Genomic DNA, 5,759 nt, shown 5'->3' with positions numbered 1-5,759 from the left:
GCTGTCTCCCTCCCACCATGCCGGGAGGCAGAGGGAGATGAAGGTCGGGAGACGAGGGCAAATCCTGGAATCCGCAGCTATTCCTTAGAGGAGATGAAACTCCTATTTAAGGAAAGAAGAAAAACTGAGAGAGGGTTTTACGATTAGGTCCGGAATGAGGCAAAGAAAAACATTAATGTGAACAGTTCAAATCAAAGCAGATGGTTTTTATGTTTCAATCAGCCTGGACCTTGAGAATTAACGGATGGCAGTGCCAAAGTACAATCCAAAACATGTCCCTGTGAAAAAGTTTTATCTGCTGACATTGCAAGTTATGAGAGCAATACTGGAGAGGTCTCATTGCAGAGCAGGACTCTGTTGTTCCAGCTACTGTACAAAATGAACACAATGATGGTCCCCACCCCAAAGCATAATTAACACTTGGAATTGCAATTATCCTGTGTTCCCCAGTCTGCAAATTCTGAACCTCGCTGGGGTCATGGACCGGTAGAAGGGAAGAGTGAAAGGCTAGAAAGGCAGTGATGGTTGACAGCAGACCAGTGTTGACAGCAGATGAGTGTTTCCAAGAGGCAGGGATGAGCAGGGGTTGTGTTTACAGGCTCTGAGGGCTTCTCTGGCTCAGGGCACTCTGAAATGTAATACAATCCCACCCCATCCCACCCAGGATAGGGAGTAAGGGTTTACAGTGGAGTACGAGTGACATTCTAGTTTATAGGAACCAAGCTTCATCAGAGGGCTCAACATTCATCGGCCTGTGCTTGGCCTCCCTCTTCGGACATGGGGAATATTTTGGGACTGATTCTCATTTATGACTGACCGTCCCTGCTGTTTGGGTGTATGTTGCAGAAAACAAACCCCCTGACCCTATAAAGTAGGAATGTGGGGAGTCTAAAGTCAGAAAACTAACAGGAAGAGCAGAACCTGAAACTATTTCTAATTCATTTTTTCAAGTGGTAATGTCTCAAGTTATGTCCCTCCTGCTTTAAATTTCCCACTTAATAGCAGATCCTCTGCTGGGGTCAACTGCTCTGGAACCATTGTATTTTAGGATGAAATCCTGTTCCCATTGCAAGTGAAATTGCTATTGATTCTTATAGTGCAGGGATTGCAGCATCTGTGCTGAAATCTGTGGGTTTCACACTCTGCAGGGAGGCAAATATTGGCCTCAGACACAGTTTTCATTGAGGATTTTATGCAAGGAAACATTCCAATTGTTCAAAGGCTGCATTAAAAAAATGCTGGTTCTGCAACATTTTTAATTCAGAGCCAAATTTAAATTAATGCTTACCCTTTCCCCATGTCAGAATCAGCAATATGGGAAAAAAAAGACAAAAGTTTTCTTATAAAATCTGAGAAGTAAGGTCACAGGGTTAAGGAGCTCTGGAAAGCAGAAATCCTTAAGATGCACGTCTAAGTTGTTTTTGTCTGAATGGGAAAGTTGCTTTGTTTGAGTCTTTTAAGTGGCAGGGTTTGCAGAATGGAAACAATGGCTGCTGATAGAGATGAAGAAAGGCCCCACATCTGAGAACAAAAATGGAACTGAGACTCCACCTCAGGGTAGCAGAGATACAGAGTGCCTTTTGTTTTGGAGGAACTGACCCCTAGGGATTCGAAAGTCAAATACTTGACCCCAAAGAACAAACATAAAGATGTTATGTTATTTTTTTTTAATTACTACAAATACAGGGACCACACATAAAGATGCAGGTTCATGTGGCTTTCTTGATGAGGAGACACGGTAGTCTGCCTGTCGATGCTCAGCAAAACCTCTGATGGGCCATTCATTGTCAGTGCCAACACATGCAGGGAACTGTTGTCAAAGTGTTTCAAAATACAGAGAAGCGAGAGAAAATACCTCGCCTGCCTCCACAGGGATTAGCTCCAAGACTTTGCCTCCTGCACTCTGTTCTTTTCCCAACATTTTGCTTTTTCCTTCTGGTTTTTGTCACTCTTTCTCCCCTCCCTTGAAAACCAGCTTTCTTATTTCTGCCTTCACAGCCCTTGGGCTGCTCGAATTGCTGGTGCATCAGGATGGAGAACTTTAAAGGTAGGAGCCCCTCGGGTGCCAATTCTGCAAAGACATCAGCACCTACTCCATGGCAATGGTACAGAACTGGCTCACTGAACTCTTCCATGGATCAGGGGCAGGCTTGCAGGCTGTTTCTTTTAAAGAATGATCCAATGTTCATTCCTCTTGGATTGCAAGTTAAAATATCTTTTGAGAAAAAAAAAAAAAAAGGTTGTTCTTATTTTCTCTAGGATATGTTGCGTAGGAGTATAATATGAGTATAATTACCTTAAATCAGACATAGACCGTGAAGGAAACAGATGCTTATTTCTTTTAGAGATTAGATAACCTTGCAGAATGCCCAATAGGAAACAGAGTAGAAAACGGGCAATATATCTCATAAGCATCAAGCAAATTAGTACATTGCTCAGGAAATAAGTAGATTCTATGACTGATAGGGAAAAAAAGCTTTTTTTTTTTTTTTTAACACAGGCTACAGCAAGACTTCATTCAAGTTGCCAGCCTCTCTACCAATCACATTTTGGCCAGCTACACCTTCTAGTTCTGCATGGTGGTTTGAAAGAGGAGAGAAAAGTTTTTTTCCTGAAACTACACTCAGCATCTACAGCACAACAACCAGCAGTCTCTTTCCTGAACTTGCCATTCGAGGATTTTGGAGTTCAGGATTTCTCAAGAGCTGCTGATCATCGCACGCATGGACTTCAAAGCCTAAATACCTGTGAGGACCTGGGGCTGCTCCCCAGATTGGATCAGTCCCAAAAGTAGCATTTTTGCTTTTGGAGTCGACTGTATGTCATAAGACCAGCCTAGGAGAGGTGGGAACTTTAAAGCATCCCTCTGGCTTCTGCTTAGTAGAGATTTTCTGGTTCATTAAAGCCTTGATACATTAATGGCCTGTGCGTGATTTCAGAGACTAGTGTGCCGAACTCCTGCAGTTCAGACCTGGAGCTTGTTAGTGTAATTTTCTAAAGATTAGCAAGCATTGATTCCACTGGGAAGCCTTGGGGAAATGCCGTTAATCTCTTCTGACTGCTGTGGCACTGCGTGTTTATGGAGGGTGTCTACTGGGGTTCTTACTGCTGCTGGGGAGATGTGATTCTTAAGGAAAGTTTTCCCTTTAGAAAAACTGCATCAACTGCAATCATGAACCATTAGCTAATGGTAGCTTCATTGAGTCAGACACTTCATTTTATTTCTCCCAGATTGTCTGAGCCCTGGAGGCCTTCCACAGAAGATAGATACTGACTCAATTCTGACTTCAGTTTCACTAACGCAACTCCTATTAACCTCAACAAGCTTGGACAGGTATGAATTAGGTGGAATTTTACCTGCTGGAAGGACATCGTATATATTTTAACACAGAAGAGCTGTGTATTATTACACAGTGGAAAAAGAAAACCAACCTAGATAACTCAAGAATAATTCAATTTTCTAGCCAAAAGGTGGAAAGTACTAAAATTAAGTAAAGTAATTCAATTTTCTAGTTACAAAACAGAACATTCTTGGTAGAATTAATGAATGAATGCTGAATCCCAGGCCAGTGTTTACAAATCAAATCTCACAGTACACAGGTGGGAAGGGACAATAAAAAACCTAATTCTACATTAGGGCCACCAAAGGAGGAGCTTGGATGCTGACTTATATTTTTAATAATATTTTATCAATTCTATATGAGCAATGGAATTAGGGACGTGAACACCGCCCTTGAGTACCCTGTTCTGAACACAGAATGATTTTGACTGACTTTCAGTTTTACACTGGTGTAAAGATCAGCAGAGCCTTACCCCAGGGAAATTATTATCAGTTGTAAGTCAGCAACCTCCCAAACAGGGAAACAGTGAAACCTAGAAAGAGAAAAGCAAAGTGTCTAAAGAAAGACAAATTGTTTGGATAGTCCAGGCATTGTTTTCTTATCTTTAGCTAAACTGGGGAAGTAGATTTGTTGGTCCTGACAAAAAAGCCCTTTGTACATTGTGGGAGAAGGAGACCCTGGGGGACGGAGAACAATAAGCTTCCTTTGACATAGGGATTGATTACCTTCAGGAAGCGCATGTGGATTGCTCAGAGTGATTGAATTCCAGTATTGCTTTTTCAGGATCATCTAATTATATTACAGACTCTATCATGGTCCTTTAAATGGCCACAATCTCGTTTACCACAGTAATGAAATAACCACTGCTTAAAATAATGTTTGGGGTTGGTGGTTTTTCTTTTTGGTTTTTTTTTTTTTTTTTTGGTTTTTTTTTTTTTTAAATGGGCTTAGCAGCCAGCGCTAGAGCATTTTCCTCTCTGACAGCAGAGAGAGCTACAGGGATGTGTTGTAACATCCATACAGGCAGTGTGGTGTGGATCTGGCCCTTCAGTTCCCATGCTTCGGAGCTGGCTAAATCACTTTTGCAGGAGTCTGTGGGAGTAAGGCAGCTCCGCGCTGCCCCTCACCATACACAGCTAGCACTGAAACGGTTGCTGCCAGATGTACAAGAAGGAGGAAACAACAGGCAGTGCTGGGTACCCATTGCATCAGCAGTTGTATGGGCTTTGAGGACACTACGGCTACTTAAGAGTTGGAGGAGACATAACCAGCATAAAACTTAGGGTAGTGAGGCCAGACATACCGGCAGATGCCACTGGCACACAGGGAGCCCAGTGCTCCTTCAGCTGGCCCGTCCTGCTTTACAAACCAATACAAACTTTTCTGAATATGTCAGCAAAACGCCAGGCTCACTGCTCATCCTCACCAACCAGCTTCTCGCAAACTCGACTTCTTTCTTAAACAATCTGGTTTAAGAGAGTTTACCATTTCCCTTTTCCTCACAATATTTGTTTTTAGGGAGATGCCTGTTTGCCCCATAGCTGTAGCACTGGCGAAAGACCTTGAACGCAGGCATCCTCCATTGCTCGAGGGCTGCCCTCCCCACACAGCAGCGATCCGGCACACTGCACTAGCAGGGCCTTGTGAAGAACAAAGGAGATTCATGGCTGTTTGCTTACAAACTTTTAAAAGCACAACTGTAATTTATGGGAGATTTCCCTTTCCTGTCACCAGTGCTAGACCTGGAGGGAAGCTCTGGGTTACTTACTGTGGGTATCCTGGTTTATGTGTATGCAGCCCTTTGAGGCTGAGCTACCAAGGACGTTTCCTGCACAGATGCTGGTTTTTTGCTGAAAGTGATGAATTCCAGAGATCACAAAAGCTAGAAAACTGTCAGCAAAGAGCTTGTCGCTCAGGGAAAGAAAAGGCAGCTGCCAGAAGCACCTTTCCCTGCAGAACCCCTGCCGTGACCTCCACCTCTGGCAGGGAATCATTGTGAAGAATAGTATTTCAGCGTACAAGCTAGCTCCCACATAGAGGTCATCGAGAGCAATGACAGAGATGTGTGGGGATGAGGAGGGCTCCCAGAGTTTTAAAGGTTTGTGAATAAAGACCATGGGAGTGGTTTACAAAAGATGCTTTACTAAAAAGAGGACTCAAACTGCCAGAAATTACCCCCTATCATTGCTTCCTTGATAGCATAGCAATATGTACAATCTAATTAAATTTTTTTTTTCTGATTTTGTGGAAAAAAATAAAATAAAATTGTGACTTTTACGGCCTGAAGGGCTGCCCAGTTCTTCTGTGAGAGCAGAGACGGGATCCACATATAAATCATTCCTCCTTTTCAAACTGACCTTTTGCTATGGTGGATTAAAATCTCTGTTTTATTTATAAACAGCAGCTTACTGAATAAGC

Source organism: Vanellus vanellus (assembly GCF_965231255.1).
Source record: "Vanellus vanellus genome assembly, chromosome: 12".
NCBI lineage: Eukaryota > Metazoa > Chordata > Aves > Charadriiformes > Charadriidae > Vanellus > Vanellus vanellus.
The sequence above is the reverse complement of the archived record's forward strand: the minus strand, read 5'-3'. Positions refer to the sequence as shown.